Here is a 21,126-nt window from a genome sequence, read left to right as displayed (position 1 = left end):
AGGCAGGAAACCCGTACAAACGGACATATGGCAGTCTGGGGATGGAGTCAAGAGCTGAGGGAAATCAAAGAAATAGGAAACATGAGAAAAAAATTGCTGAAAAAGTTCCAACAGGTCAGGCAGCATTTGTGGAGAGAAACAGAATTAACATTTCAGGTTGACGATCTTTCATCAGAACGGAAGAAAGATAGAAATGTATGAATTTTTATGCCAGTAGAAGTGGGGAAGGGGCAGGATGAACAAAGGAGAAGGCCTGTGATAGGGTGGAGGGCTGGAGAGATCAAATTAACAAACGATTTCAATTTGGAAAAGCCAAAGAAAGTGGCAATGGGTATAGTAAAGAAACAAAGATCAGGCATGAATGATTGTATAGTAGCCACCTGAATGCATAAGGGAAAAAGAAAGAAACAAGCCAGCAAAAAAAAACCTATAAAAGAAAAATCGAACAAGGTGGAGGCAGAAGTTATGACCTAAATTTGTTGAACTCAATATTATTGAGTTCAGGAATCTGTAGAGTGCTGAGAAGAAAGACAAGGTGTTGGTCCTTGAGCTTGTGTTGAGCTTTGGAACATTGTATCAGGCCATGGACAGAAAGGTCAGAACAGGAGCAAGGTGGAGAATTAACATGACAAGCGACAGGCAGCTCAGGGTCATGCTTGTGAACTGAATGGAGGCGTTCCACAAAGTCTGTGTTTGGTCTCCCCAGTGTAGAGGAGACCACATTGTGAGCAGCGAATACAGTATACTAAACTGAAAGAAGTACAAGTAAATCGCTGTGTGTGGTGCCTTGGATAGTGAGAAGGGAGGGAGCGCACGGCACCGGCATGGAAAGGTGCTGAAGGGAAGGGAGGGGTTGCCTGAGAAGCGGACCAGGGTGTTATGGAGGGAACGGTCCCTTCAGAATGCTGAAAGGAGAGGGCAGGGAGAGATGTGTTTTGCAGTGGAATTGCATTGGAGCTGGCGAAAATGGTGGAGGATGATCTGTTGAATACGAAAGCTAATGGGGTGGAAGGTAATAATGAGGAAGACCCTATCATGGTTCAAGGAGGGAGGGGAAGGGGTAAGAGCAGAAGTTTGTGAAATGGTTCAGACATGGTGGAGGGCCCTGTCTAGCATGGTGGGTTGGAATCCTCGGTTGAGGAAAAAGGAAGACGTATCGGAAGCAGTGGTGTGAAAGGTGGCATCATCGGAACAGCTGTGACAGAGACGGAGAAACTGGGAGAATGCAATGGAGGATGCAGGGTGGGAGGAAGTGCAGGCAAGGTAGCTGTGGGAGTCAGCGGGCTTGTAATGAATATTAGTCTATCCCAAGAAATGGAGACAGAGAAGTCAAGGAAGGGAAGAGTTGGAGATGGACCAGGTGAAGGTGAGAGAAGGGTGGAAATTGGAAACTAAGTCAATGAAATTTTCCACTTCACGGCAAGAGCAAAAGGTGGCACCTATACAGCCATCAATGTACTAGGAAAAGAAAATGGAGCCCCCGCCCAGAGTAGGACTGAAATAGTGAATGTTCCGCATATCACACAAAAAAGGCAGGCTTGGCTAGGACCCATGCCCACAGCAACACTTTTTATTTAAAGCAAGTAAGTGGTGTTGAAGAAGAAGTTGTTCAGTGAGAAGAAGCTCACCCAAGCAGAGCAAGGTGGTGGAGAATGTAAATGCATGGATACAGTCTGGAGTCAATAATATTCAACAATACTTTCAAAATAGAAGTAACTGCATACACAGGCTCTCAATCAAATAGGAGCAAATAGGCTTGTCAGGAACATTGAGACAATCAAGAGATATTTCAACTAACCAAGTAGAAGTGTTGAGGGGGAGTGTGGGGAAGAGATCACGGGGAAGGAGGAAGTAGTGGGGGGGGCAACTGGATCCAAGGTGAGATGGATCATAGGATTCAAGATAGTCAATGGATGTGCATAGATACATAAATTTAGACAGACCAAAATAACATCAGGAACCACAGAAAAGCAGGCATAAATGATGCATGAATGGAGGTGCATATACAGCAGTGTTTATAGATGAATAGTAGAAGCATTTGCAATAAGATGCTGGAATTGGAGGCTGTTCTATATTGAAACTACTGGTATGACCAGATAATGGACTTGCACCTTATTTTCAGAGGTATGGAGTCATAGCCCATTTGCCCTAAATACAGTTGAGAGGTAAATACAGTTAATCCTGTGGAAGTGGGGTAAATTACACAATCAACTACTCTGGATAAAAATTTCTGAATGTGGAAAACACACATTGCTGCTGTGATTGAATGATGATGCTCTGATTCAGGGATTATCCATTAAAGTGGCAGCAGCATGAAGAACATACTTTCCTACTTGCCACTTGTCAGCCCAAGCCTGGATATTGTCCAGGTCTTGCTGCATTTGGAGATGGACTGCTTCAGTATCTGAGGAGTCATGAATGATGCTGAACATCATGCAATCATCAGCGAACATCCCCACTTCTGACCTTAAGATGGAAGGAAGATCATTGATGAAGCAGCTGAAGATATTTGGGCCAAGGACACTACCCTGAGGAACTCCTGAAGTGATGTCCTGGAGCTGAAATGCCTGACCCCCAACAACCACAACCATCTTCCTTTGTGCTAGGTATAACTCCAACCAGTGTAGAGTTTTCCCTCTGATTCCCATTGACTCCAGTTTTGCTGAGGCTCCTTGATGCCAAACTCGGTCAAATGCTGCCTTGATGTCAAGGGCAGTCACTCTCACCTCAGTTCGGAAGTTCAGTTCTTTTCTTCATGTTTGAGCAAGGCTGTAATGAGATCAGGAGTTGACTGGCCCTGGTGGAACCCAAACTGGCAGCAGTGAGCAGGTTATTGCTAAGTAAGTGCCGCTTGATAACACTGTGATTGACCCCTTCCATTATTTGACTGATGATCAAAAGTAGACTGATGGGGCGGTCATTGGCCGGGTTGGATTTGTCCTGCTTTTTGTGGACAAGACATACCTAGGCAATTTTCCACATAGCCGGGTAGATGCCAGTGTTGTAGCTGTACTGGAACAGCTTGGCTAGGGGCATGGCAAGTTCTGGAGCTCAAGTTTCAGTACTATTGCCAGGGCCCATAGCCTGTGCAATATCCAGTGCCTTCAGCCATTTCTTGATATCACGTGGAGTGAATCAAATTGGCTGAAGACGTATCTGTGATGCTGGGGACCTCCAGAGGAGGCTGAGATGGATCATTCACTCGGCACTTCTGGCTGAAGATTGTTGCGAATGCTTCAGCCTCATCTTTTGCAATGATGTGCTGGGCTCATCCATCATTGAGGATGGGGATATTTGTGGAGCCTCCTCCTCCAGTGAGTTGTTTAACTGTCCTCCACCATTCACAACTGGAAGTGGCAGGACTGCAGAGCTTAGATCTGATCCGTTGGCTGTGGGATTGCTTAGCTCTGTCTATCACTTGCTGCTTATGCTGTTTGGCACACAAGTAGTCCTGTGTTGTAGCTTCATCAGATTGACACCTCATTTTTAGGTATGCCTAGTGCTGCTCCCAGCATGCCCTCCTGTACTCTTCATTGAAGCAGGGTTGATCCCTTGGCTTGATGGTAATGGTAGAGTGGGGGATATGCTGGGCCATGAGGTTACAGATTGTGTTGGAGTACAATTCTGCTGCTGCTGATGGCCCACAGCGCCTCATGGATGCTCAGTCTTGAGTTGCTAGATCTGTTCGAAATCTATCATATTTAGCATGGTGGTAGTGCCACACCACGTGATGGAGGGTATCCTCAATGTGAAGCCAGGACTTTGTCTCCACAACAACTGTGTGGTGGTCACTCCTACCAATACTGTCATGGACAGATGCATCTGCGGCAGGCAGGTTGGCGAGGATAACGTCAAGTATGTTTTTCCTTCTTGTTGGTTCATTCACCACCTGCCGCAGACCCAGTCTAGCAGCTAACTCATTTAGGACTCGGCCAGCCAGGTCAGTAGTGGTGCTACCGAGCCACTCTTGGTGGTATGACATTGAAGTCCCCGACCCAGAGTACATTCTGCATCCTTGCCACCCTCAGTGCTTCCTCCAAGATGTGTTCAACATGGAGGAGCACGGATTCATCAGCTGAGGGAGGGTGGTATGTGGTAATCAGCAGCAGGTTTCCTTGCCAATGTTTGACCTGATGGCACGAGACTTCATGGGGTCGTATTCAAGGGTGATATTAGTGTGGAATTCTCTCCTACCAAAAGCAGTAAAAGCTAGCCCAATTATTCATTGTAAATCTGAGGTCTTGCCTTGAAGAAATAGTCTTCAGTCAAAACAGTCACTATCTTCCACATGATGGGCTCAAGACTCATAAAGCTCTAAATTTACTTACATCGTCTTGTGTGGCCATAACCTGAGAGCGAAAATGTTATTTCTAGATCTCTTTCATACATATCGATACACGTTCAGTGATAGCTAAATAAAACGACAAAAGAGAAAAAAACTGTCTGGTATTAGATATGCATGTCACTATTTATAAAAGGAATGTGTTGTGAACAAAGCCCTGTCATTTTGGGTCACATTCCCTCCTCCAGCAACATAAGGGGCAGAATTTTTCCCTTTGCATGAGGGATTGGCGGGGGCCGGACAAGGGCAATCAAGAAGCTGACTACTGCCCACGATCGACAGCGCATCTCGATTTCACACTGGCGGGCCTCCAGCATGATGCGCGAGCGGCAGTGCTGAGCACTGACTATGCGGGCGGGGGGCGGTGGAGGGCAAGTGGGCCTAGCGCGAACTTCGCGCATGCGCGAGAGATCGCTGAATAATCTTCCTGAGGCACGGAGCTGCCTCAGGGAGATGAAGAGATATTTAAAAACATAATAAAGAGCAGAAAAATGTAATAAAACATGTCCCCTCATGTGACTCTGTCACATGAGCAGGGACATGCTTTTAATTAAAAAATGGAAGTTTTATTTTATTTGTATTTGCTTTGGGAAACCTCATCCCGCCCGTGGACGAGATTTCCAAAAAAATGCAAAGGCCGCTTGGCATTTTCGCCTGCCCGCGAGCCGTTAGGTTGAACGGGCAGTGAAAAATTAGCGTCAATTGATAACTAAATGGCCTTTATAGGCCTTTTAATTGCCGGTGGGCGCGCTGCTGGCTCCAGCCCCCGCCTGCCGACCGAACTATTGCGCGACTGCGCGTTGACGTCGGCATGATTGGCCGATGTCATTTCATGCTCAGTCGGGTCGGGTGCGCGCCTGCCCACTGAGCTAAAAATTCTGGCCAAGATGTAGCTCACAGCACAAGGCTGCGTTTGTGCTAGAGTGTCTCCATTCAGTACAGTCGCGGCAGGGAAGCTTGGAGACATTTGGAGACACCCATTTCCCCACCTTTCCCCTGAAAAAAATCAGATGACAAGCTGGGAACACTCATTTTCCAGGTAAATTTCTTGTACCAAAAGAGAGACATTTTGATTTAGGATAACTCAAATAATTTATGCTTTTAATATAAGTGATGGCAATACTTTTGCTTCTGATATGAAAAATCAGAAATCAGCACAGACATTTAAAAAAAATATTTGGGCTACTTTAAAAATTATTTACTTCTATAGGTATTTACTTAATTATATTACCTGAGCTGTGCAATGTGTCACCTTTACTGCCGGGTGCTTTAAACCATCCGTGCCAACTGCTCGCAGTGCTTCATGTCAAATATCTCTCTTTCCTCTTAGCCCTACAGGTTTCTTTCCCTCATGTGTCCAACCAATTTCTTTTGAAATTATTGATCATCTCTGCTTCCACACCCTCACAGGGCAGAGAGTTCCAATCATTACCACTTTTTTTTATTATTCGTTCAGTGGATGTGGGTCTCCCTGGGTGAGCCAGGATTTTTATTGCACATCCTTAATTGCCCTTGAGAGGGCGGTGGTGAGCCACCTTCTTGAACCGCTGCAGTCCATGTGGTGTAGGTACACCCACAGTGCTGTTAGGAAGGGAGTTCCAAGATTTTGACCCAACGACAGTGAAGGAACGGCGATATAGTTCCATGTCAGGATGTTCTGTCGCTTGGAAGGAAACTTGTAGGCGGAGGCGTTCCCATGCATCTGCTGCCCTTGTCCTTCTAGGTGGTGGAGGTCACGGGTTTGGAAGGTGTTGCCTAAGGAGCCTTGGTGAATTCCTGCAATGCATCTTGTAGATGGTTCACTCTGCTGCTACTGTGCATCTGTGTTGAAGGGAGTGAATGTGTGTAGATGGGATGCCAATCAAGCAGGCTGCTTTGTCCTGGATGCTGTAGAGCTTCTTGAATGTTGATCAAGCTGCACTCATCCAGGCAAGTGGGGAGTATTCCATCACACTCCTGAATTGTGCCGTGAAGATGGTGGGCAGGCTTTAGGGAGTCAGGAGGTGAGTTACTTGCCGCAGAATTCCCAGCCTCTGGCCTGCTCTTGTAGCCACAGTAGTTATATGGCCGGTCCAAAACAAAAACAGAATTACCTGGAAAAACTCAGCAGGTCTGGCAGCATCGGCGGAGAAGAAATCAGTTAACGTTTCGAGCCTTCATGGCCCTTCGGCAGAACTGAAGCATAGTTAGGAGAAGGGAGAAATATAAACTGGTTTAAGGTGGGGGGGGGGGGGGGGGGGGGGAGAGACGTTGAGGGTGTGGTGATTGTGGAGATAAGCAGTGATAGGAGCAGATAATCAAAAGATATCACAGACAAAAGGGTCAAAGAGGTGTTGAAGGTGGTGATATTTGTCTAAGAAAAGTGCTAATTAAGAATGGAAGACAGGACACTCAAGGTACAGCTCTAGTGGGGGTGGGGTGGACAGACTAACAAGGTTTTAGTTTTAGATTTAAAAATAATGGAAATAGGTGGGGAAAGAAGAATCTATATAAATTATGGAAAAAAAAGGGGGTGGGGGGGGAGAAACGGGGTGGGGATGGGGGAAGTTTAAGATCTAAAATTGTTGAATTCAATATTCAGCCCGGAAGGCTGTAAAGTGCCTAGTCGGAAGATGAGGTGCTGTTCCTCCAGTTTGTGTTGGGCTTCACTGGAACAATGCAGCAAGCCAAGGACAGACATGTGGGCAAGAGAACAGGGTGGAGTGTTAAAATGGCAAGCGACAGGGAGGTTTGGGTCTTTCTTGCGGACAGACCGCAGGTGTTCCGCAAAACGGTCGCCCAGTTTGCGTTTGGTCTCTCCAATGTAGAGGAGACCGCATTGGGAGCAACGAATGCAGTAGACTAAGTTAGGGGAAATGCAAGTGAAATGCTGCTTCACTTGAAAGGAGTGTTTGGGCCCTTGGACGGTGAGGAGAGAGGAAGTGAAGGGGCAGGTGTTGCATCTTCTGCGTGGGCATGGGGAGGTGCCATAAGTGGGGGTTGAGGAGTAGGGGGTGATGGAGGAGTGGACCAGGGTGTCCCGGAGGGAACGATCCCTACGGAATGCCGTCGGGGGGGTGAAGGGAAGATGTGTTTGGTGGTGGCATCATGCTGGAGTTGGCAGAAATGGCGGAGGATGATCCTTTGAATGCGGAGGCTGGTGGGGTGATAAGTGAGGACAAGGGGGACCCTATCATGTTTCTGGGAAGGAGGAGAAGGTGTGAGGGAGGATGCGCGGGATATGGGCCGGACACGGTTGAGGGCCCTGTCAACGACCGTGGATGGAAAACCTCGGTTAAGGAAGAAGGAGGACATGTCAGAGGAGCTGTTTTTGAAGGTAGCGTCATCAGAACAGATGCGACGGAGGCGAAGGAACTGAGAGAATGGGATGGAGTCTTTACAAGAAGCGGGGTGTGAGGAGCTGTAGTCGAGGTAGCTGTGGGAGTCGGTAGGCTTGTAATGGATATTGGTGGACAGTCTATCATCAGAAATTGAGACAGAGAGGTCAAGGAAGGGAAGAGAAGTGTCAGAGATGGACCATGTGAAAATGATGGAGGAGTGGAGATTGGAAGCAAAATTAATACATTTTTCCAGGTCCCGACGAGAGCATGAAGCAGCACCGAAGTAATCATCGATGTACCGGAGAAAGAGTTGTGGGAGGGGGCCGGAGTAGGACTGGAACAAGGAATGTTCCACATACCCCATAAAGAGACAGGCATAGCTGGGGCCCATGCGGGTACCCATAGCCACACCTTTTATTTGGAGGAAGTGAGAGGAGTTAAAGGAGAAATTGTTCAGTGTGAGAACAAGTTCAGCCAGACGGAGGAGAGTAGTGGTGGATGGGGATTGTTGGGGCCTCTGTTCAAGGAAGAAGCTAAGGGCCCTCAGACCATCCTGGTGGGGGATGGAGGTGTAGAGGGATTGGACATCCATGGTGAAGAGGAAGTGGTTGGGGCCAGGGAACTGGAAATGGTTGATGTGACGTAAGGTGTCAGAGGAATCACGGATGTAGGTGGGAAGGGACTGGACAAGGGGAGAGAGAAGGAAGTCAAGATAATGAGAAATGAGTTCCGTGGGGCAGGAACAGGCTGACACGATCGGTCTGCCAGGACAGTTCTGTTTGTGGATTTTGGGTAGGAGGTAGAAGCGGGCCGTCCGAGGTTGGGCGACTATCAAGTTGGAAGCTGAAGCTGCTTTCCCACACAGAAGATGCAACACCTGCCCCTTCACTTCCTCTCTCCTCACCGTCCAAGGGCCCAAACACTCCTTTCAAGTGAAGCAGCATTTCACTTGCATTTCCCCTAACTTAGTCTACTGCATTCGTTGCTCCCAATGCGGTCTCCTCTACATTGGAGAGACCAAACGCAAACTGGGCGACCGTTTTGCGGAACACCTGCGGTCTGTCCGCAAGAAAGACCCAAACCTCCCTGTCGCTTGCCATTTTAACACTCCACCCTGTTCTCTTGCCCACATGTCTGTCCTTGGCTTGCTGCATTGTTCCAGTGAAGCCCAACACAAACTGGAGGAACAGCACCTCATCTTCCGACTAGGCACTTTACAGCCTTCCGGGCTGAATATTGAATTCAACAACTTTAGATCTTAAACTCCCCCTCCCCCCATCCCCACCCCGTTTCTCCCCCCCCACCCGCTTTTTTTTCCATAATTTATATAGATTCTTCTTTCCCCACCTATTTCCATTATTTTTAAATCTAAAACTAAAACCTTGTTAGTCTGTCCACCCCACCCCCACTAGAGCTGTACTTTGAATATCCTGTCTTCCATTCTTAATTAGCACTTTTCTTAGACAAATATCACCACCTTCAACACCTCTTTGACCCTTTTGTCTGTGATATCTTTTGATTATCTGCTCCTATCACTGCTTATCTCCACAATCACCACACCCTCAACGTCTCTCTTCCCCCCACTCCCCCCCCACCTTAAACCAGTTTATATTTCTCCCTTCTCCTAACTATGCTTCAGTTCTGCCGAAGGGCCATGAAGGCTCGAAACGTTAACTGATTTCTTCTCCGCCGATGCTGCCAGACCTGCTGAGTTTTTCCAGGTAATTCTGTTTTTGTTTTGGATTTCCAGCATCCACAGTAGCTTTTAGCTTTTTGTTTTTATATGGCCGGTCCAGTTCAGTTTCAGGTCAATGGGAACCCCCAGCATGTTGACGGTGTAGGATTCAGCAATGATAATGCCACTGAATGTCAAGGGGCGATGATGGTTAGGTTCTTCTTGTTGCAGGGGGTCATTGCCTGGACTTGTGTGGCGTGAACGTTACTTGCCACTTGTCAGCCCAAGCCTGAATGTTCTTCAGGTCTTGTTGCATACGGGCACAGGCTGCTTCAGTATCTGGGGAGTCGCAAGTGGTGCTGAACATTGAACAATCATAGCCATAGAGTCATAGAGGTCTACAGCACAGAAAAAGGTCCTTCGGCCCATCGAGTCTGCACCGGTCAAACAAGTACCTAACTATTCTAATCCCATTTTCCAGCACTAGGCCCATAGCCTTGTATGCCATGGCATCGCAAGTGCACATCTAAATACTTCTTAAATGTTATGAGGGTTTCTGCCTCTACCACCCTTTCAGGCAGTGAGTTCCAGATTCCCACCACCCTCTGGGTGAAAAAATTCTTCCTCACATCCCCTCTAAACCTCCTGCCCCTAACCTTAAATCTATGCCCCCTGGTTATTGATCCCTCCACCAAGGGGAAAAGTTCCTTCCTGTCTAACTTATCTATGCCCCTCATAATTTTATACACCTGAATCATGTCCCTCCTCAATCTCCTCTGCTCCAGGGAAAATAACCCCAGTCTATCCAATCTCTCCTCATAACTAAAACTCTCCAGCCCAGGCAACATCCTGGTAAATCTCCTCTGCACTCTCTCTAGCGCAATCACATCCTTCCTATAATGCGGATTCCAGAACTGCACACAATACTCTAGCTGTGATCTAACCAGCGTTTTGTACAGTTCCAGCATAACCTCCCTGCTTGTATATTCTATGCCTCGGCTATTAAAGGCAAGTATCCCATATGCCTTCTTAACCACTTTATCTACCTGTCCCGCTACCTTAAGGGACCGGTGGACATGCACACCAAGGTCCCTCTGATCCTTGGTACTTCCCAGGGTCCTACCATTCATCGTGTATTCCCGTGCCTTGTTTGTCCTGCCCAAGCGCAGCACCTCACACTTATCCGGATTAAATTCCATTTGCCACTGATCAGCCCATCTGACCAGCCCGTCTATATCTCCTGTAATCTAAGACTATCCTCCTCACTATTTACCACCCCACCAATTTTCGTGTCATCCGCGAACTTACTGATCAACCCTCCTACATTCAAGTCTAAATCATTTATATATACCACAAACAGCAAGGGGCCCAACACCGATCCATGTGGAACCCCACTGGACACAGGCATCCCGTCACAAAAACACTCCTCGACCATCACCCTCTGCTTCCTGCCACTCAGCCAATTCTGGATCCAATTTGTCAAATTGCCTTGGATTCCATGGGCTCTCACCTTCGTTATCAGTCTCCCATGCGGGACCTTATCAATAGCCTTGCTGAAGTCCAAGAAGACTACGTCAAATGCATTGCCCTCATCTACACACCTGGTCACCTCTTCAAAAAATTCAATCAAACTGGTCAGACATGACCTCCCTTAACAAAACCATGCTGACTGTCCTTGATTAATCCCTGCCTCTCCAAGTGTAGATTAATTCTGTCCCTCAGAATTGCTTCTAATAGTTTCCCCACCACTGAGGTTAGACTGACTGGCCTGTAGTTCCCTGGTCTATCCCTTCTTCCTTTCTTGAATAACGGTACCACATTGGTGTCTTCTCCAGTCCTCTGGCACGTCTCCTGTGGCCAGAGAGGTATTGAAAATTATTGCCAACGCCCCTAACTCCTTCCTTGCCTCACTCAACAGCCTGGGATACATTTCATCCTGACCTGGAGATTTATCTACTTTTAAGCCTGCCAGACTATTTAGAACCTCCTCCCTTTCTATGCTAATTTCTTTAATTATATCACAGTCCTTCTGCCTGATTTCCATACCCACGTCGTCCCTCGCACTTATGAACACCGACACAAAGTATTCATTTAGAACCCTACCTACGTCTTCTGGCTCCACACACAAATTACCACTATGGTCCTTAATGGGCCTTACTCTTTCCCTAGTTATCCTCTTACTCTTAACGTACTTGTAAAATAACTTTGTATTTTCCTTTATTTTACCTGCCAATGTTTTTTCATGCCCCCTTTTTGCTCTCCTAATTTCATTTTTAAGATTCCCCCTTAGCATTCTATACTCCTCTAGGGCTTCCGCTGCTTTGATCTCTTGGTATCTGCCATAAGCCTCCCCTTTTCTCTTTATCCAATCCTGTATATCCCTCGACATCCAGGGTTCCCTGGATTTGTTGGTCCCGCTCTTCGTCTTTACTGGAATATGTTGGCCCTGTACTCTCCTTATTTCCTTCTTGAATGAGTCACGCTGCTCTGACGCACATTTACCTAAAAGTAGCTGCTCCCAGTCCACTCTGGCCAAATCATATCTGACCTTATTAAAATTGGCCTTCCCCCAATTTAGAACTCTGATTTCTGGCCCATCCTTGTCCTTTTCCATAACCACCTTGAATCTAACGGAGTTATGATCACTATCTGCAAGATGCTCTCCCTCTGACACCTCTACCACTTGCCTGGCTTCATTCCCTAAAATTAAGTCCAGGACCACCCCCACTCTTGTAGGACCTTCGATATACTGGCTTAAAAAGCTCTCCTGGATGCATTTTAAGAATTCCGCTCCCTTTAAATCTGTCACACTATGGCTAACACTGTTAATGTTGGGGAAGTTGAAATCCCCCACTATTACTACCCTATTATTTTTGCACTTCTCTGAAATATGCCTACATATCTGCTCTTCTATTTCTGACTGTTAGGGGGCCTACAGTACACTCCCAGCAATGTGATTGCTTCTTTTTTGTTTTTAAGTTCTACCCATATAGCTTCATTTGAAGAGCCTTCTGAGATGTCATCCCTCTTTACTGCTGTAATTGATTCCTTGATCATCAGCGAACATCCCCACTTCTGACCTTATGATGGGCGGGGCAATGTAATTGATGAAGCAGTTGAAGATGGTTGGGCCGAGGACACTACCCTGAGGAACTCCTGCAGTGATGTCCTGGCACTGAGGCGATTGACCTCCTACAACCACAACCATCTTCCTTTGTACTAGGTATGACTCCAACCAGTGGAGCATTTTCCCCTGATTCCCGTTGACTCGTTTTGCTAGGGTTCCTTGATGCCACACTCTGTCAACTGTGGCCTTGGTGTCAAGGGCAGTCACTCTCACCTCACTCTCTTGAGTTCAGCTCTTTTGTCCATGTTTGAACTAAGAGTGTAGTAAGGCCAGGTGCTGAGTGGCCCTGGCAGAACCCAAACTGAGTATCAGTGAGCGGATTGTTTCTGAGTAAGGGCCGCTTGATAGCACTGTCGACAACTGCTTCCATCCCTTTGCTGATGATTGAGAGTAGACTGATGGGACAGTAATTGACTATACTGGATTTGTCCTACTTTTTGTGGATAGGACATACCTGGACAGTTTTCCACATTGCTGGGTAGATGCCAGTATTGCAGCTGTACAGGAACAGCTTGGCTAATGGCACAGCTAGTTCTGGAGAGTAATTGCTATTGCTGGAATGTTGTCAGAGCTCATAGCCTTTGCGGTGTCCAGTGCCTTCAGCCGTTTCTTGATACTACTTGCTGCCTAAAAATGTTCTTTCTCACATCCCTCCTGTTTCTCTTGCCCAAACCCTTAAATCTGTGTCCGCCAGTCCTTGTACCATCAGTTATTGGGAATTAGCTTTTCTTTGTCATAATCTTGTGCACCTCCATCAAATCTCCCCTCAATTTCCTTTGCTGCAAGGAGAACAAACCCAATTTCTCCAAGCTAATATTATAGCTAAGTTCCCTTAACCCTGGAACCATTCTGGTAAAACTCCATTGCACCATCTCAAGGACCCTCACATCTTCCTAAAGTGGGGTGACCAGAACAGGATGCAATACTCTCATTGTGTCCTAACCAGAGCTTTCAGTACATTCAGCAAAACTTCCCTGCTTTTGTACTCAATACCTCTATTTATGAAGCCCGCATGCTTTGCTTAGTACCCCCTCAATATGTCCTGCCACCTTCAAAGATCTATGCGTATGAAGCTCCAAGTCCCTTTGTCCCTGCACATTCTTTAAAACTGTGCTATTACACCTCTCCCTATCCCTTCTGGCAAAATGCATCACCTCACACTTCTCTGTATTAAGTTGCATCTGCTGTTTCTCTGCCCATTCTGCTTGTTTATTCGTGTCCTGCTGCAGTCAATTGCCCGCATCCTTTGCCACACCTCCAAGTTTGGTATTGTTGCCAAATTTTGAAATTTTACTCTGTCTTCCAATATCCAAGTCATTTATTTATATTGAAGAAAGCAGTGGGCCTAGTACTGACCCTCGGGCAACACCACTGTCTCCCACCCTCCAGTCTGAAAGGCAATCATTTATCGTGACTCGCTGTTTTCTGTCCTTGAGCCATTTTTTAAAACCAAGCTGACACTCACCCTCCTATTCCACAAGTCTCAGTTTTGTTAACCAGCTTTTTAGGTAGCACTTTATCAAACGCTTTTTAAACACCTTATTATGCTGCTGATCGGACAAATATTGAAACATAATTAAAGTACATGGCCCGAAATTTGAAATATATAAATAACTTTTGTTGGAAAGGGAGCTGTGTGGCCCATTTCAAAAAAGCACACACCTACTTTCTGAATGCAATATCCTGGCTAGAATTTCATAAAATAATACAAACTCCTGCCACAGCAAGAATTTTCATTCGGATACTTTGTTCCTTATCATGCGAAAAGACTTTAAACCTGGTTTATTTCATGTAAAGACTACCAAAACTGTCAATACTAAATGCAAATTCATAGAAGGTTTTACACTAAATTCACTTCTGGCCATTTCTTACTTTTAACATATTCACACACACACACACCTACTGCAACATCATAAGGATAAATAAACCAATATTATAAACAAATGCACAAAGTCAAACTCACAGTCTGTTGAAAGGCCTGTATAGCAAGAAGGCAGACTAAAAGCAACTCCAGCAAAAACCTCAAGAGCAAGATTCTCTCCGTGCTGGGCTTGCAGTGACTTGACAGCAACATTTAGACCCACAAGCTAATGAACATCACATTGTACCAAAAGCCAGAACAGGCAGCCACAGACTTCAGCACACATCAAAATAATGAAACTAATGACTACGTTCTTCAAAGCCAACAGCTCCATGATTGCTTTCAAGTTCTTTCCCTTTCATTTATATGAATAATGAGGTCCGGTAAACGCATGCAACAATAATGTCTTGCATGAAACTAAGATCTGTTTTTTTACATTCCAAATTTCTTACCTTCTGTAATTTAATAGGGACAAGATTTGTTTTTAAAAAGGACAAATGGTGAGTGGCAGTGGGGAATAAAAGAAATATTAGATTAGTTGACTTATATGAATAAACAGATTCAGAAGAAGCTTTAATAATATATAATAAAAAAAATAACACACCTGACGTTATCCTTCATTTCCTGTGTGTGTGTATGAACTTATCTATAATTAGCCCCTTTAGTCCGAGTACTTAAATCAGCACCATTAAAATGGAAGTGGATATCTCACATAATATTACAAATACACACTGTTGATAATTATATTAAAAGTTATACCACATTCATCATTAAAGTTATTCATAGACATTTTAATTCATTCACTAAAATAACCATTTGTATAATATAAATGAGGAACAAAAAATGCAATAATGAAATTCAGACTTCCAAATCTTTGTTTCTTCAAACATAATTGCCTTTAACTTAAATTAGAAAAGAAAAGCCAAACTTGTATTTATTAAGTTCTTCATATTGATCCAGATTTTGTGATAGGAGTAACAGTGAGGTGATCAGTGTGCACCGTTATTATGGATTAAATTAGACAGCAACTTCTGGCAATCGCACAAGTGCAGCTAAACAGAGAAATCTGGAAGTTGTTGTCAGAAGATATCTGCCCCTAAACAAGGTGAGCTGCAACAGTCCTTGCAATTGACTCAATTCTGAAAGACTTCCAATGTCATAGCATCATAGACATTTACGGCACAGGAGGCAACCAGTTGGCTCATCTATAGAACAATTCTATCAGTCCCGGACCTCCACTCTATCCCTGTAGTCCTGCAAGTTTATTTCCCTCAAGTGTCTGTCCAATTTCCTTTTGAAGTCACTGGTTGTTTCTGCTCCTCTGCCCTCGTAGGCTGCAAATGCCAAGTTATTACCGGTTTCTGCATAAAAACCCTCTTCCTCACAGCCCTCTTTATCTCTTGCTAAAAACCTTAAATCCTAGTCCTTCTACCATCAGCTAATGGGAACAGCGTTTCTTTGTCTACCTTATCTCAACCTGTCACAATCTCATAATGCCATCTCTGTGCCAAATATCCTATGTAATCCTGTGTAAATGTTCCAGCAATCTTCTTTGCTCCAAGGAAAAAATCCCCAGCTTCTCTAACCTAACATAATAGCTAAGATCCCTCATCCCTGAAACAATTCTGCTGAAGCTCATCTGTATCCTCCCAAGGACCTCCATATCCTTCCTGCTACCTTCAAAGATCTATGCAGGATACCGGCGGGATGAGGTTTCATGCAGGGTGTTAAAAATTTTAATAAAGTTAATCTGTAAATTATGAACATGTCCCCCTCATGTGACATTGTTACATGAGGGGGACATGTTAGGGATTTTTTTATTTCTATTTTTAATATTGTTCAAAGTGGAAGCGATCTCCCTGAGGCAGCACTTAGCCTCAGGGAGATGTGCGCTCTTTTGTGCGTATGTGCGAAAGAGCCCACTCTCGCTTTTGGGGAATCCCCCGCCCGCACAGGGAGTGCATAGCGCTTCCCGCCAGACATAACGCTGGGTGGGCCTTAATTGGCCTGCCCACATAAAATGGCGGTGCGGCCCACTTCTCCGGCGGGGATCGGCTCCCCACCCGCCGGAGATTGGGTCAGGCCCGCCCGTCCAACAGGCAGAAAATTCTGCCCACTGTTTCTAAAACCTACCCACCACAGACGAGTGATAAACTGACCATCCTTTAGCTATTATCTCCCCCTTCTTGAACAATGGTTTCACATTTACCCCCATCCTCTCCTCTGGTGCTCCCACCTCGCCCACCTCTCCTTTAAACCCAGGGAAGATTGGGTAATTATGGCAATCCCTTCTACTATCTCCACTCCCACTTCCCTTAACAATCTGGGATGTAAGCCTCTGGACCAGGCAACTTCTCAACTTTGAGCATAGCCAGCCTATTCAGCACACCCTGCCTATTAATCAGGGATGGAGGCATTAAATTGTAAAAACAGGGAATGGGTCCCTAACCCAATGTTGCTCGTTGCGATTTTCACATCTTAAATTCTGGATAAATGACAAAACAAAGCTACTGAATGTTTCAGTAAATTTTATCCAAGGCTAGTATTTTAAACTTAAATAAGGGCAATTATGAGGGCATGAAAGCATACCTAGTGCAAAGGAAGATGGTTGTGGTTGTTGGAGGTCAGTCATCTCAGCTCCAGGACATCACTGCAGGAGCTCCTCAGGGTAGTGTCCTTGGCCCAACCATCTTCAGCTGCTTCATCAATGACCTTCCTTCCATCATAAGGTCAGAAGTGGGGATGTTCGCTGATGATTGCACAATGTTCAGCACCATTCGCGACTCCTCAGATACTGAAGCAGTCCATGTCCAAATGCAGCAAGACTGAGACAATATCCAGGCTTCTGCTAACAAGTGGCAAGTAACATTCACGCCACACAAGTGCCAGGCAATGACCATCTCCAACGAGAGAATCTAACCAAAGCCCCTTGATGTTCAATAGCATTACCATCACTGAATCCCCCACTATTAACATCCTGGGGGTTATCATTGACCAGAAACTGAACTGGACTAGCCATATAAATACTGTGGCTACAAGAGCAGGTCAGAGGCTAGGAATCCACCGATGAGTAACTCACCTCCTGACTCCCCAAAGCCTGTTCACCATCTACAAGGCACAAGTCAGGAGTGTGATGGAATACTCCCCGCTTGCCTGGATGAATGCAGTTCCCACAATACTCAAGAAGCTTGACACCATCCAAGACAAAGCAGCCCGCTTGATTGGCACAACATCCACAAACATTCACTCCCTCCACCACCGATGCACAGTAGCAGCAGTGTGTACCATCTACAAGATGCACTGCAGGAATTCACCAAGGCTCCTTCCGACAGCACCTTCTAAACCCACGACCACTACCATCTAGAAGGACAAGGGCAGCAGATAGATGGGAACACCACTACCTGGAAGTTCCCCTCCAAGTTACTCACCATCCTGACCTGGAAATATATCGCCATTCCTTCACTGTCGTTGGGTCAAAATCCTGGAACTCCTTTCCTTACAGCACTATGGGTGTACCTACACCACATGGACTGCAGTGGTTCAAGGAGGCAGCTCACCACCACCTTCTCAAGGACAACTAGGCCCAGCCAGCGAAGCCCACATCCCGTGAATGAATTAAAAACAGCTAGCTAAAGTGAACTGGCAACTGAGATTAAGGGATAGGTCAACAGAAGTTCAGTGGCAGAGGTACAAAGAGATATTTCGGAATACATAGAATAGATACATTCCAATGAGAAAGAAAAATTCCAAGGAGAGGGCCCACCATCCATGGTTAAAGAAAAAAGTTAAAGACAATTTCAAACTTGGAAAAGAAAAAGCATATGATTACGCAAAGACAGGTGGCAGGTCAGAAGTTTGAAAATAATATGAAGAACAGCAAAGAATGACAAAAAAGATTAATAAGGAAGGAAAAATTAGAGTATGAGAGAAAGCTAGCTAGTAATATAAAGACAGATAGTAAGAGTTTCTATAGATAATTAAATAAGAAAAGAGTGCATCTGTGGAATTGATGATGGAATGTAGGGAGATGGCGGATGAATTAATCAAGTATTTTGCTTCGGTCTTCACTATATCCTGGAAATAGCTGAAATCAGGAAATGGAAGGGAGGGAGGAACTCGGGAAAATTACAATCGCCAGGGAAGTGGTATTGAGCAAATTGTTGGGGCTGCGGGCTGACAAATCCCCATATTCGCATGGATAGAAGATTGGCTAGCTGATAGGAAGCAGAGAGCTGGCTTAAATGGGTATTTTTCTGGTTTCTATTTTTTTTTTGTCACATTTGGCAGTGGTGTGCCACGGGGATCAGTGCTGGGGCCTCAACTTTTTACAATTTATATAAATGACTTGGATGAAAGGACTGAAGAAATGGTTGTTAAATGTGTGGACGACACAAAGATAGGTAGGAAAGTAAACGTGAAGAGGACTTAAGGAGGCTATAAAGTGACATAGATAAGTTGAGTGAGTGGGCAAAGATCTGGCAAATGGAGTATAATGTGGGCAAATGTGAAATTGTCCATTTTGGCAGGAAGGATGAAAAAGAAGCTTATTATCTAAATGGCAAGGGATTGCAGAGCCCTGAGATTCAAAGGGATCTGGGTGTCCTTGTGCAAGAATCACAAAAGGTTAGTATGCAGGTACAACGAGTAATTAGGAAAGCTAATAGAACATTATCATTCATTGTGAGGGGAATTGATTACAGAAATAGGGAGGCTGTGCTTCAGTTGTACAGGGCACTGCTAAGATCACAGCAGGAGTATTGTGTACGTTACTGGTTTCCTTATTTGAGGAAAGATGTAAATGCATTCGAAGCAGTTCAGAGGTTTACTAGACTAACATGAGGACTGAACGGCTTGTCTTACGAGGAAAGGTTGGACAGGTTAGGCTTGTATCCACTGGAGTTTAGAAGATTAAGCGACAACTTGATTAAAACCTTTAAGATCCTGAGGGGTCTTGACAGGGTGGATGTGGAGAGGATGTTTCCTCTTGTAGGAGAATCTAGAACTAGGGGTTACTGTTTAAAAATAAAGGTTGCTCAATTAAGACAGATATAAGGAGAATTTTTTTTCTCAGAGGGTCATGAGTCTTTGAAATTCTCTTCCTCAAAAGGCAGTGGAGGCAGAGTCTTTGAATATTTTTAAGGCAGAGCTAGATAGATTCTTGATTAACAAGGGGCAAAAGGTAATCGGGGGTCGGCAGGAGTGTGGGGTTGAGGCTACAATCAGATCAGCCATGATCTTATTGAATGGCAGATCAGGATAAAAGGGTGGAGTGGCCTACTCCTGCTCCCAATTCGTATGTTCGTATGACCCCAAACTAAATGAAATGTTCAATTTTCTTTCTGCTCTATCATTTTCTACTCACATTCCTGCATAACATATACTAGAGCATTAAGGACTGACAAAGGAGTCTGCATCACCCTCAGTTATTTTGTTACATAATGTTGGCAGCTTTGACATTAACAGCAATTTGCAATCAACATTTGATGAGCAGCCCACACATCCTGGTGAGTAATGTATTTGAGTCACATTCGTGTTCAAATAGATACCTTCAACTCTTTACTTATATCTGAGACAGCGCAACAAAAAAGCTGCACGATGGATAGCAGCAAATGCTGTTCAACCAGAGGTTTTAAGTGTTAAAAAAATTGAAAATGTTTTCTCTAAATTTGCAAAATTAAGCTATAAAGAACAGAATGAGTAATATAGGTGAATTCCCAGTCAAATCAACTTTAGCTGTATTTTCCCAGCCCTGGTGTGGAGGACTTGGAGGCAAGGAGCCAGGAAAATAGAGGAGAACCGCATTGGCACGGCTTCCTCACCAATGGAAGGAAGCAACTGGGGAACTTTCCCAGGGGTGGGCAGGGAGTAGGATCAGCTGCTCCCTCCATGGAGGCGGGAAGACAATTGGGATGATTAAAATCCCAACTAGAGGTGATTTTGTGACAATGCTAGCATTTTGCTGCTGGCAGACTGAATTCCTTCCCCTGCCGCTTACAGAGACCAGGGGGCCATTGGAGCCAGAGGTTCCCCGCTCCAAAGAGGGCACCGCAGTCAGGGAAGGCTGCATCTTCAGACAAAATGATTCATCCAAAGGGGTTTTTCCCTCTACTCCAAGGGCCCAAACAGCTTTACCTCTCAAAATTTTTAAATGTTGAGGTGCCCTTGCAGTCTCCAACCTGCCTCAGCACTGCCCACGTCTCGTGGTGGAGCAGCCTAGAGTTGTAGGTCCTCGGAGTGACCCAGTGGCATCGGGAGCCCACCCACTGTCCTCAGTAGGACAGTGAGTATGGAGGTAGCCAATTAGGAGGCTCCCTCTGGGGAGATTGGGTTGGAGAGCACGCTTTCATCATGTGCGGGCTCAGGCCCCCCATTTGGCCCCGACTTCAGGGTCCCCAAGCTTGTGGGAAAATTCAGCCCCTTCGCTTTCTCTACCACCTTATGAGGCCTAATTAACTTATTTTTATTAGCACTTCACCACTGCATAACCTTTGCCTTCTCAGCACATATGCTCTACAACACTTCAGTGGTCTTAACATGTACACATTCTACAATGGCAGATACTTGATAAAATTGTACAAGGTTAGAATATCGTTCCTTTGTAGATGAGAAATTTAAGAAGAAAATACTTTTAGAGTAATGTTTTTAATTTTTGTTTCAGCTGCTCAATTCTATATTTTTCTATTGCGCTCGCTTATTCAGATCTCCCGTGATGCTGCACACAGGAAGTAAAGACCACTTCTAATAAGTTAATTGTATATCCACTGGGTGTTCTGTATTCATGGGTGTTATTTGGTGATTCAC

General features: G+C 45.2%; 1 protein-coding gene across 17 annotated transcripts in view; it reads right to left on the bottom strand.

Moving 5' to 3' along the window:
* The window catches only part of LOC144680470 (putative Polycomb group protein ASXL2), a 312,304-nt gene that overhangs the window by 122,502 nt on the left and 168,676 nt on the right, over positions 1 to 21,126 (bottom strand). Inside the window, exon 1 of one of the 17 annotated variants that reach the window (XM_078541456.1) lies at positions 14,428 to 14,449. The exons of 15 other annotated variants lie outside the window; for them this stretch is intronic. The gene's annotated coding sequence lies outside the window, so the exon portion shown is untranslated. Of the gene's footprint in view, positions 1 to 5,573; positions 5,691 to 14,427; positions 14,450 to 21,126 lie in introns of those variants that run through there. One more of the 17 variants, XM_078541459.1, reaches the window with a different exon arrangement.

The sequence above is a fragment of the Cetorhinus maximus genome, chromosome 5 (assembly GCF_964194155.1).
Source record: "Cetorhinus maximus chromosome 5, sCetMax3.hap1.1, whole genome shotgun sequence".
Classification (NCBI taxonomy): Eukaryota; Metazoa; Chordata; class Chondrichthyes; order Lamniformes; family Cetorhinidae; genus Cetorhinus; species Cetorhinus maximus.
This window is presented reverse-complemented; position numbering and strand designations above follow the sequence as displayed.